Source organism: Hemiscyllium ocellatum, chromosome 19 (genome assembly GCF_020745735.1).
Source record: "Hemiscyllium ocellatum isolate sHemOce1 chromosome 19, sHemOce1.pat.X.cur, whole genome shotgun sequence".
In the NCBI taxonomy this organism is placed as follows: Eukaryota; Metazoa; Chordata; class Chondrichthyes; order Orectolobiformes; family Hemiscylliidae; genus Hemiscyllium; species Hemiscyllium ocellatum.
In genome coordinates, this window is record NC_083419.1 from 42,309,623 (window position 1) to 42,322,795 (window position 13,173).

The 13,173-nt window shown below is 40.3% G+C and overlaps 1 protein-coding gene across 4 annotated transcripts in view; it reads right to left on the reverse strand.

Annotated features, from left to right (window-relative positions):
- The window catches only part of LOC132824724 (tubby-related protein 3-like), a 137,629-nt gene that overhangs the window by 64,960 nt on the left and 59,496 nt on the right, over positions 1-13,173 (reverse strand). The gene's annotated exons all lie outside the window — the stretch shown is intronic.

Here is a 13,173-nt window from a genome sequence, read left to right on the forward strand (position 1 = left end):
TTCTATTTCACTTTGCCTCTGAATTTTTTATATTAAGTCTAGTTCTCACCTATATTATCATTTGTCATTTTTAATGCACTTTTTTCTGTTTCATGATTCTTTGCTTACCTTTCCCTCTCATTGGAGTGTACCTTGATTGCATCAAACTATCGCCTTTTTAAATTTAACTAACGGTTTTATTTGCAAATAGAGTCATAGAGATGTACAGCATGGAAACAGACCCTTCATCCAACCCGTCCATGCCGACCAATCTAATCCCACCTGCCAGCACCCGGCTGACAATCCAATCTAGTCCCACCTGCGAGCACCCGGCCCATATCCCTCCAAACCCTTCCTATTCATATACCCATCCAAATGCCTCTTAAATGTTGCAATTGTACTAGCCTCCACCACATCCTCTGGCAGCTCATTCCATACATGTACCACCCTTGCGTGAAAAAGTTGCCCCTTAGGTCTCTTTTATATCTTTTCCCTCTCACCCTAAACCTATGCCCTCTAGTTCTGGACTTCCCGACCCCAGGGAAAAGACTTTGCCTATTTATCCTATCCATGCCCCTCATAATTTTGTAAACCTCAGCCTCCGCACTCCAGGGAAAACAGCCCCAGCCTGTTCAGCCTCTCCCTGTAGCTCAGATCCTCCAATCCTGGCAACATCCTTGTAAATCTTGACTGAACCCTTTCAAGTTTCACAACATCTTTCCGATAGGAAGGAGACCAGAATTGCACGCAATATTCCAACAGTGCCCTAACCAATGTCTTGTACAGCTGCAACATGACCTCCCAACGCCTGTACTCAATACTCTGACCAATAAAGGAAGGCATACCAAATGCCTTCACTGTCCTATCTACATACGACTCCACTTTCAAGGAGCTATGAACCTGCACTCCAAGGTCTCTTTGTTCAGCAACACTCCCTAGGACCTTACCATTAAGTGTATAAGTCCTGCTAAGATTTGCTTTCCCAAAATGCAGTACCTCGCATTTATCTGAATTAAACTCCATCTGCCACTTCTCAGCCCATTGGCCCATCTGGTCAAGATCCTGTTGTAATCTGAGGTAACCCTCTTCGCTGTCCACTACACCTGCAATTTTGGTATCATCTGCAAACTTACTAACTGTACCTCTATTGCTCGCATCCAAATTATTTATGTAAATGACAAAAAGTAGAGGGCCCAGCACCGATCCTTGTGGCACTCCACTGGTCCCAGGCCTCCAGTCTGAAAAACAAACCTCCACCACCACCCTCTGTCTTCTACCTTTGAGCCAGTTCTGTATCCAAATGGATAGTTCTCCCTGTATTCCATGAGATATAACCTGGCTAATCAGTCTCCCATGGGAACCTTGTCGAATGCCTTACTGAAGTCCATATAGATCGCATCTACTGCTCTGCCCTCATCAATCATCTTTGTTACTTCTTCAAAAAATTCAATCAAGTTTGTGAGACATGATTTCCCATGCACGAAGCCATGTTGACTATCCCGAATCAGTCCTTGTCTTTCCAAATCTTTGATTCCAATTTATCTTGGTTGGATTTTTTGTTACCCCACTGAAATTGGACCTTTTTCCATGGTCAACTTAAGATTCTATTTTCGCAGTTTCTGAAAACATCCCTGACTGATACTCAGTCCAATTGATTCACCATATTCCCTAAAAACAGATTCAACAGTGCTTCTTATTTCATTCGAGAATATGGTGGTGGAAAAGCATAGCAGGTCAGGCAGCATCCGAGGAGCAGGAAAAACGACATCTCGGGCAAACACCCTTTATCTGGAATGAGGCTGGGAGCCTGGGGGATGGAGAGATAAATGGGAGGGGGCAGGGCTGTGGGAAGGTAGCTGTGAGTGAAATAGATGGATGGAGGTGGGGGTAAAAGTGATAGGTCAGAGGGCAGGGTGGAACGGATAGGTGGGAAGCAAGATGGACAGGTAGGACAGGTCATGTGGGCAGTGCTGATCTGGAAGGTTGGAACAAGAATAAGATGGGTGAGGGGAAATGAGAAAGCTGGTGAAATCCACATTGAGCTGAAAATGTGTTGCTGGAAAAGCGCAGCATGTCAGGCAGCATCCAAGAAACAGGAAATTCGATGTTTTGGGCATAAGACCTTCCTGAAGAATGGCTTATGCCCGAAACATTGAATTTCCTGTTCTTTGGATGCTGCCTGACCTGCTGCGCTTTTCCAGCAACACATTTTCAGCTCTGATCTCCAGCATCTGCAGTCCTCACTTTCTCCTCGAAGAAATCCACATTGATGTCATTGGAGGGTGCCGAGGCAGGAGACAAGGCGTTCTTCCTCCAGGCATCAGGTGGCAGGGGAGTGGGCGGCACGGCAGCTCAGTGGTTAGGCACTGCTGCCTCACAGTGCCAGGGACACAGGTTCGATTCCTGCCTCAGGCGACTGTCTATATGGAGTTTGCACATTCTCCCTGTGTCTGCGTGGGTTTTCTCCAGGGGCTCCAGTTTAATTGGCCATACTAAATTGCCCATAGAGTTAGGTGCATTAGTCAGGGGTAAATATAGGGTGGGGGAATGAGTCTGGGTGGGTTGCTCTTTCTGCGGGTCACTGTGGACTTCTTGGGCCGAAGGGTCTATCTTCATACTGTAGGAAATCTAATCTAATCTATTAATGACTTGGATGACAGATGTGAATGCACAAATGTCAAGCTTACAGATGACACAAAAATAGATGGGAAGGCAAGCAGTGAGGATAACACAAGCAAACAATCTACAGATGATCAGAAACAGGGTACATTAAGCAAAAACTTGGCAGATGGAATGTATAGGAAAATGAGAGATTTATGTGCTTTGACAGAAAAAAATGATGAGCTGAATATTATTTACTGTAAATGGGGAAAAGCTACAGTAAGACACAACACACAGAGGTCTTCATGCATAAACCACAATAAGCTAGCTTAGAGTTCAGGAAGACATGGAGAAAGCAAATGGAATCTTGGCCTCTATTTCAAAAGAAACTGAGTATAAAAATAGGGAGGTCTTGTTAAAACTAGACAAGGCACTAGTAAAAACATAGCTGGAATACTGAACAGTTTTGGTCCCTTTAATGAAGGAAAGATGTACTGCCATTGGAAGCAGTTCACTAGGTATAGCACATATATGAAAGAATTTCTCATGAGAAGAGGTGAATGCATTAGACTTGCACTCATTTGGAAATTAGAAGAATGAGGAGACCTTATTGAAACATTTAAGATTCTTAGGAGACTTGACAAGGTAGGTACAGAAGAATTGTGTCCTCTTTTAGGAGAGTTGAGGACCAGACAGCCATAATCTCAGAGTAGTGAGTTACCCAGTTAAGATAGAGATGGGAAAGAATGGTTTTCACTTCAAGGTGAGAAACCTGCAGAATTCTTAAATCAGGTTTAGGCGAGGTCTGTACTCACTAGAGTTTAGAAGAATGAGAACTTTATAAAATCCTGAAAGGAGCTGTCAGGATGGATGAGGAAAAGATGTTTCCCAGTGTGGAGTGATTAAAACTAAGGGACACATTTTTAAATATGTGGCCTTCCACTTTCTTTTCTCTCAAAGTCAAGTGTCTTTGGAACGCCAAGAGAGCAGTGCAAATGGAGGAAGTAAATGTTTTCAAAGTGGAGGTGAATTTGACTAACAAGGGCATCAAAAATTAACAGTGCTAGGCAGGAACGTGGAGTTCAGCTCACAATCAGGTAGCATGTCATCTTACTTGACAGTGGAGCCAGTTACAAAGCCTGAATGACCAATACCAGTTCCTAATCTGTATATTCATATCTGAAGAGAGAAGAGCTATGTGATCAATGACATAAACTCAATACGTGATGGAACTACGACTACATCGTGGCAGACAACAGCTGCATGATAAAGAAAACTATTAATACAAATGTTTACTTAGGTTTCAGTTAAAACAATTTTTTTAATGCCACATTTTATTTTTAGTGTGTCCTAAAATTCATGACAGCAAAATATATTCTTCTAAAATAAAATGTTGGGGAATGCATTAGCAAACCCAACTGGCTCATATACAGTAAAAAAAATCTGCTTTAATTACATCTTGCTGATGATTCAAGATAAATGTTGGTTCTATTAGGAGCATAGAACAAAATTCCCTTTTGAAAGAAACTACTTCTTGCAGTGCAACACCATTTATATGCTTTAAGTGTGGCTTGAATTCTCAATATTTGACTGAAGGCTTATGTGCCGTTAGGAAACCAAGGCTCACATAACTGTAAATCTATAACCAATTAAGAATATGACTGTAAGCGTGCATAAATGTAATCATCCACCGGAAGATTGAGAGATTTTGCTTTACTCTGTGGACATAAGAATAGGAATAGGAGTAGGCCATTCAGCCCCTCAAGTCTGCTCCATTATTCAACAGGATTATGACCGATCCAACATTCCTCAGATCCACTTTCCTGTGTTTTCTCTTATCCCTTAATTCCCTTACTAATGAAGAATTTTTCTCAGGCTTAAATATATACAAGGACTCTGCCCTTATATTGCTCTAAGACAAGGAGTTATAAGAGACTCAAACTTCAGAAGAAATTCCTCCACATCCCAGTCTCAAATTGGTACCCCTTTATTCAGAGACTACACCCTCTGATCATAAACTCTCTCATGAGGGGAAATACCTTCTCAACATTTACCCTGTCAAGCGTCTTAAGAATCCTATATCTTTCATTGAGATCACCACTCATTTTCCTAAATGCCGGTGATTAGATCCCAAACTGTTTAACTTTTGTTCAGAAGACAATCTGCACATACCAGGGATCATCTTAGAGAACCCTTTTTGAGCTACCTTCAATGAAATAGTACCTTTCCTTAAGTAAGGGGACCAAAACTGCTCATAGTATGGCAGATGTGGTCTCACTAGCACCTTGTACAGTTGCAGCAAGACTTCACTACTCTTATATTCCAACTACCTTGAAATAAGGGCTAACATTCCATTAGCCCTTCCCACATTGTACTCCTTTTACCAACAGTTTGGTCACCTACTTAATTTATCAATATCTTCCTATAGACTATTTATATCCCTCTTGCAATTGCTTTTCCACCTATTTTTGTGTTGTCTGCAAATTTGGCTAAAGTACATTTACTTCCTTCCTCCGTGTCATTGATATATTTTGTGGAACCACACTGGTCACATGTCACCAACATGAAAACAAAACCCTTATCCCCACTCACTATTTCCTACCATTAAGCTAATTCTTTACAAATGCCAATCTACTATCTCCGGTACCGTGTACTCTTATTACAATCTTTTCTAAGTACATTGTCGAACACCTTCACGAAGTCCAAATACAACACATTTTTACTGGTTACCTTCTATTCATGCTGGTTGAAACTTTCTCAAATTAATCAGGCATGATTTTCCTTTCATCAAGCCAAGCTAACTCTACTTGATTAGATTATGATTTTCCAAATGTGCTTCTATCACTTCCTTAATTATTGATTCCAATACATTTCCAGATTATAGACTAATCGGCCTATAGTACCCCGCTTATTGCTTCCCTCCCTCTTTGAATTGGGATGTCACATTAGCAATTTTCCCTGGTACTTCTCCAGAATCTAATGATTTTTGGAAAATTACAACTAATGCATTCAACATCTCTGTCGCTCTTTTAGGATCCTAAGATACAGTCTATTAGGCCAGCCGATTTATCTGTCTTTAGCCCCATTAGTTTGTCAGAAGGTGGCAAAGGCAGAATCATTAGATTTTTTTTAACGGTGGAGCTAGATACTCTTATTAGGCGACAAAGTAGCGGCTATAAGGGGTAGATGGTAATGTGTAATTAGAAATACAAACAGAACAGCCATGATCTTAATGAAAGGCAGACTAGGCATGAATACTTCTTCTCCTAATTTATAGGTTCTTCTCTGAATTTGTATTATTTGCCTTCTTTTCATTGTAACTTTGTATGTTCACATTTAAAATGCAAACTTTAGGAACTTGCCATATAATACTTGCATGATCTGGCCATACAGTGGAACTATGTTTAAACTAAAACTTCATGCTGAAAAATGGTCATTTTTTTTTAAAATAAGGGATTAAAATGATTACGACTATTGTTTTGCATATTTCATGATTAAACTCCGACATCCCATTCAGTTTTTTTTTGAAAGAATGTTGTTGGATCTGAGCAGTACTCTTCCTCTTCAAAATACATGTATCCTTCCTGAGGTGAACACATTATTTCAAGTAGGATTTGATCTACGCTCTGTATATCTGAAGCATAACATCAACATCCCCTTTGTATTGCAGAATCCTGAAGATTAAATAAAACAAAGCATGTCTTATTTTAGTTAGCAAATAAGAAAGATGAAATGGTAGTAAAGAGATGTTTCAGGTCACATTGCAAAGCAGGTACATTGCACTATTTTAATGGTGGCCCAACTAGGAGAAGGGTGATATTGGAAAAGTATTGAAATATGGTTTCAATGTGTGCATCAGAAAATATTTGGGGAATAATGGAAGTGTGTTTTTATAATCTGAGTAGTAACAGTAGCCCCTTTTGAGTGGGAAAGTAATTAGAAGACACATTTTATATTTAACAGAAATATTAATCATTATCAGTGACTGTTATTAGGAAAGCAGCTACAGCATTTCATCATGCATATTGTCACAATGTTAACACTTTATTTGAAGAAACAACACTTAACTATCCTTCACACAAGGGGCTACTCATCTTTGAGAAACTTCATAACAGTGAAGTATTATCCAAGTTTGAACACTTGGTTGCTGCTCCTTGCTACCACTTTCACTTTCAAAGAAAATGTAATACAGAAAATAAAATAGAAGTATGGCAAAAAAAAAAATGCTTTGTACAATTGCCAGTTTAACTTATAGAGTCAAAGAGTCATAGAGATGTACAACAAGGAAATAGACACTTAGGTCCAACCCACCAAATCTAGTCCCACCTGACAGCACCCAGCCCATATCCCTTCAAACACTTCCTATTCATTTGGCCATCCAAATGCCTTTTAAATGTTGCAATTGTACCACCCTTAGAGTCCCCACAAGAAATGATTATGAGACAAGAAGCAATAAATAAGCATAACTAGAATATTGATAGTCTGTGGCAAACAGCATTCCACAAGAATCCATACTAATGTCTCTACTGTTTACAAACCATATCAATGACTTAGATGAAGGAGCAGTCAGTAATATATTTAAGGTTACTGACAATAGAAAGTTAGGCAAAAATGTAAGGTATGGAGGATACTAACAGGCTTCAAAGAAATACGGATGGATTAAGTGACCAGGAAACAAAATGGCACATTGAATAATGTGACGAACTGAGAGATTATTCATTTCAGTTTGAAGAGTAGGTAATAGAATATTTACAGCTTGAAACTTCATCAACATTTACATGTACAGTACTTGAACAAGAAACACAGGAAGAGTGCACAAAGGTACAGAATGTACTTAGAAAGGCAAATGGAATATTGGTCTTTATAGAAGGTGAAGCATAGTACAAGAATAAAGAGGTCTTGCTACAACTGCATAGCTCTTTGGCAAGACCATGACTGCAGCATAGAACAGTACTCTCAAATTTGTGCAATGATGAAAAAAATCAGTGAATTGCATTTAAATTCTCTGGAGTTTAGAAGAATGAGAGGTGATTTCACTTAAACATAAAAGACAATGAAGGATTACTGCTGGGATGGAGGGATAGGCTCAATCATTGAGGACTGTGGTAAGAAACCTCTTGAGAGTCAGAGATGTACAGCACAGAAACAGACCCTTCAGTCCAACTTGTATATGCCGGCCAGATATCCCAACCTAATCTAGTCGCACTTGGCCCATGTCCCGCTAAACCCTCCCTGTTTATATACCCATCCAGATGCCTTTTTAAATGTTGCAAATGTACCAGTCTCCACCACTTCCTCTGGCAGCTCATTCCATACATACATACTACCCTGTGCATGAAAACGCTGACCCTTAGGTCCCTTTTATATCTTGCCCCTCTCACCCTAAGCTTATGCCCTCTAGTTCTGGACTCCCCCACCCCAGGGAAAAGACTTTATCTATTTCCTCTAGCCATACTCCTCATGATTTTATAAACCTCTATACAGTCACCCCATAGCCTCCAATGCTCCAGGGAAAACAGCCCCAGCCTATTCAACCTCTCCCTGTAGCTCAAATCCTCCAACGCTGGTAACATCCTTGTCAATCTTTTCTGAACCCTTTCAAGTTTCACAACATCCTTCCAATAGGAAGGAGACCAGATTTGCATGCAATATTCCAAAAGTGGCCTAAGCAACATCCTGTACAGCTGCAACATGACCCCCCAACACCTGTGCTCAATACTCTGACCAGTAAATAAAAGCATACCAAATGCCTTCTTCTCTATCCAATATACATGCACCTCTACTTTCAAGGATCTATGAATCTGCACTCCAAGGTCTCTTTGTTCAGCAACACTCCCTAGAAGCTTACCGTTAAGTGTATAAGTACTGCTAATATTTGCTTTCCCAAAATGCAGCACCTCGCATTTATTTAAATTAAACTCCAGCCACCACTCCTCAGCCCATTGGCTCCAGATCCCATTGTAATGAGGTAACCATCTTCGCAGTCCACTACACCTGCAATTTGGTATCCTCTTACTAACTATACTTCCTATGTTCACATCCAAATCAAAAAGAAGTGGATCCAACACTGATACTTGTGGCACTCCACTGGTCACAGATCTTCCATCTGAAAAACATCCCTCCACCACCACCCTGCCTTCTTCTACCTTTGAGACAGTTTGATATCCAAATGGCTAGATCTCCCTGCATTCCATGAGATCTAACCTTGCCAACCAGTCTCCTATGGGGATCTATGTCGAACGCCTTACTGAAGTCCATATAGATCACATCCACCGCTCTGCGCTCATCAATCAATCTTTGTTACTTCTTCAAAAAACTCAATCATGTTCGTGAGACATGAATTCCTACACACAAAGCAATGTTGACTATCCCTAATCCATCCTTGCCTTTCCAAATATGTGTAAAGCCGGTCTCTCAGAATTCCTTCCAACAACTTGCCCACCACTAATGTCAGGTTCATCGGTCTATAGTTCCCTGGCTTGTCATGACTATCTTCCTTAAATAGTGGCACAATGTTAGTCAACCTCCAATCTTCTGTAACTATCAATGATACAAATATCTCAACAAGGGGGCCAGCAATCATTTCCCTAGTTCTAGGGTACACCTGATCAGTTCCTGGGGAGTTATCCACTTTTTTGCATTTCAAGACATCTAGCACTTCCTCCTCTGTAATATGGACATCTTTCAAGATGTCACCAAGTATTTCCCTATGTTCTATATCTTGCATGTCCTTCTCCACAGTAAACACTGATGCAATGTACTCGTTTAGTATCTCCCCCATTTCCTGTGGCTCCGCACAAAGGCCGCCTTACTGATCTTTGAGAGGCCCTATTCTCTTCCTTGTTATCCTTTTGTCCTTAATGTATTTGGATTCTCCTTAGCCCTATTTGCCAACACTATCTCATGTCCCTTTTTTGCCGTCCTGATTTCCTAAGTGTACTCCTACTGCCTTTATACTCTTCTAATGATTCACTCGATCTATCCTGTCCAAACCTGACATATGCTTCCTTCTTCTTCTTAACCAAACCCTCAATTTCTTTAGTCATCCAGCATTCCCTATACCTACCAGCCTTTCCTTTCATCCTAACATGAATATACCATTTCTGGATTCGCATTTTCTCATTTCTGAAGGTTTCCCATTTTCCAGCCATCCCTCTAAGTGTGAACATCTGCCTCAAAACAACTTTTGAAAGTTCTTGCCTAATACTGTCAAAATTTGCCTTCTTCCAATTTTGAACTTCAACTTATATATCTGGTCCATTCTTTTCCATCACTATTTTAAAACTAATAGAATTATGGTCGCTGGCCCCAAACTGCTCCCCCAGTGACACCTCAGTCACCTGCCCTGCCTTATTTCCCAAGAGTAGGTCAAGTTTTGCACCTTCTCTAGTAGATACATCCACATACTGAATCAGAAAAGTGTCTTGTACACACTTAAATTCCTCTCCATCTAAACCCTTAACACTATGGTAGTCCTAGTGTTAGTCCTAGTATGTTTGGAAAGTTAAAATCCCCTACCATAGCCACCCTATTATTCTTACAGATAACTGAAACCTCCTTACAAATTTGTTTCTCAATTTCCCTCTGACTATTGGGAACTATAATACAATCCCAATAAGATGATCATCCCTTTCTTATTTCTCAGTTCCACTCAAATAACTTCCCTGGATGTATTCCCAGGAATATCCTCCCTAAGTACAGCAGTAATGTTATCCCTTACCAACAACGCCAATTTCCCTCCTCTCTTGCCTCCTCCCCTTTCATTCCTCTTGTAGCATTTGTATCCTGGACCATTAAGCTGCCAGTCTTGTCCATCGCTGAGTCATGCTTCTGTGATTGCGATGATATCCCAGTCCCATGTTACTAACCATGCCCTGAGTTCATCTGCCTTCTCTGTTAGGCCCCTTGCATTGAAATAAATGCAGTTTAATTTATCAGTCCAACCTTGTTCTCTGCTTTGTCCCTGCCTGCCCGTACTGTTGGACTCACTTCTTTTCTCAACTGTACCAGAAAGAGATCTCAGATTGATCTCTTTCTTCACTATCACCCTGGGTCCCACTCTCCCACCTTACCAGTTTAGTCCTCCTGAGCAGCTCTGGCAAATCTCCCTGCAGTATATTAGTCCCCTACCAATTCAGGTGCAATCCATCCTTCATGTCAGGTCACTTCTACCCCAGAAGAGATTCCAATGATCTAAAAATGTGAATCCTTCTCCCCTGCACCAGCTCCTCAGCCATGCATTCTTCTGCTCTATTCTCCTATTCCTATCCTCAATAGCTTGTAGCACTGGGAGGAATCCAGATATTCCTACCCTCAAGGACCTCCTTTTTAAATTCCTGCCTAACTCTCTATATCCTCCCTTCAGAATCACATCCTTTTTTCCTTCCTATGTTGTTGCTTCTAATGTATTCAATGACATCCTGCTGGCTTTGAGAACATTCTGCACCCTCTCTGAGACATCCTTGATCCTGCCACCAGGGAGGCAACACACCATTCTGATTTTTCACTACTGGCCACAGACACATCTGTCTGTGTCTCCTAACAATAGATTGTTTGGAACCTTACATACCCCTCGTTACATTAGAGCCTGTCTTGATATCAGAAACATGACTGTTTGTGCTATATTCCTCCTACAATTTCCAAAACAGCATATTTGTTTGAAATGGGGATAGCCACAGTAGACTAAAAGGACTGAAATTCTTGAGGTCTTTACTCGAGGATTGTGAATGCTCCAGTTTTGAATATATTTGAGGTTGCAATTGGACATGTTTTTCAGCTTTCAGGGAATCAAGGGACATGAGGACTGATCAGGAAAGGCGAGTTGAAATTATGCCCCGAATAGCAGGCTCAGCAGACTGTACAAGCTACTTCTATTTCTTGTTGTGGAGGTGCCGGTGTTGGACTGGGGTGGACAAAGTGAAAATCACACAACAACAGGTTATAGTCCAACAGGTTTAATTGGATGTACTAGCTTTCAGAGCCCTGCTCCTTCATCAGGGAGTTAGTGGGGCAGGATCATAGGACAGAATTTACAGCAAAAGATCATAGTGTCATCCAACTAACGTGATCGCTGTTAAGTCTTTCATCTTTTAGAATGGGTAGCAGAATTTGATTCATTAATATGTAAATCCCAGAACTTCTCTCAAATCACATTCCCGAGATAACTTAAGGTTTTATTTTTTAAAAAAGTGACATCTTAGCTCAGATATGCATTAAAGGTGCATTCTAATCTTGAGTCAGACTGGTTCTATTTCCAAAGTAGGAATTTAAAAAATGTCAACGGATTGACTGCCTACAATTGAGCACTTTTTGAACAAATTAAAATGTATCTGCAAATACAATTTAATAAATCTGATTTTATTAACAATTCTTTACTTTTTATTATAGTTATCTATTAATCGGAGATGTTAGAATAACTACTTTCTTATTCGACAATCTGTCAAGAGTGGTTTTCCCCGTGTCAGAGAAACCCCTGCTGTAATTATTATTTGATTTGTTTTGATTTATTACTGGTACCGATAAAGTGAAAAGTATTTAAGTTCATGCCATTTAACCATATCAGCCATTTTTGCTCAATGCACATTAGCTATTTTCATACTATTGCCCCTAAAATCAACATTTTAATAATACTGAATAAAATAAATAACTCATTTAGAATGACTTATGTAAGGACAGCCAGCATGGATTTCAAAAGACAACTGTTTTTGATAAAGTAGAGACCCTTGAGGCAATAATACACCCTCCATTTTCAAAAAGTGTGTATTAATAAAGGAAATACATTATAGCTTTTTAAAAATTTTCAACAGGAATTTGAAAAAAATTTACAAAAGAATGCTTGTGGAACAAGTCAAATAAAGGCAAGTAGCATTAAGAAATTGAAGGCTCCTACTTATTGGCTCCAGCTCTGCCGTCAACAGAATAATTCCAAACAAACTCATCTCTAAACTCCCAGACATAGGTCTCTGCTCCCTCCTCTGTAACTAGATCCTTGACTTCTTGATCCATAGACTACAGTCAGTAAGAATAGGTGTTACCACCTCCTCCACCATAGTCCTGAACACCAGTACTCTACAAGGCTGAATACTCAGCCCCCTACTGTATTCCTTATATGGTCATGATTGTGTGGCCAACTTCTGCCCCAATTCCATTTAGAAGTTTGCAGACAACACCTGTTGCAGGTCAGATCTCAAGCAATGATGAGACAGAACACAGGAAAGAGATGGAGTGCTTAGGGCATGGTGTACAGACGACAATCTATCCACCTTCATCAGCAAAATCAAGAAACTGGTCATTGATTTTGGAAGCGGAGTGGAGGGCACATCTCTATCTGCATCAACAGTGCGGAGGTGGAGATGGTTGAGAGTGTCAAGTTACTGAAAACTATGATCATCAACAATCTGTCCAGGTCCACCTATGTCCAGGTTCTCCTCTGCGCTGAGTTTCAGAAAAAGTCATATCGCCAAAAATTACTTCCTACCTTTTCTGTGAAAATTTCCATTGTTCCTTCCCATTTGTAGTAGCAGCACCCAAACTTCCTCCAGGTTATTATGATGTGTCTAAAAGTATTCCCAGTGTGCCACAGCTTTGTTACAA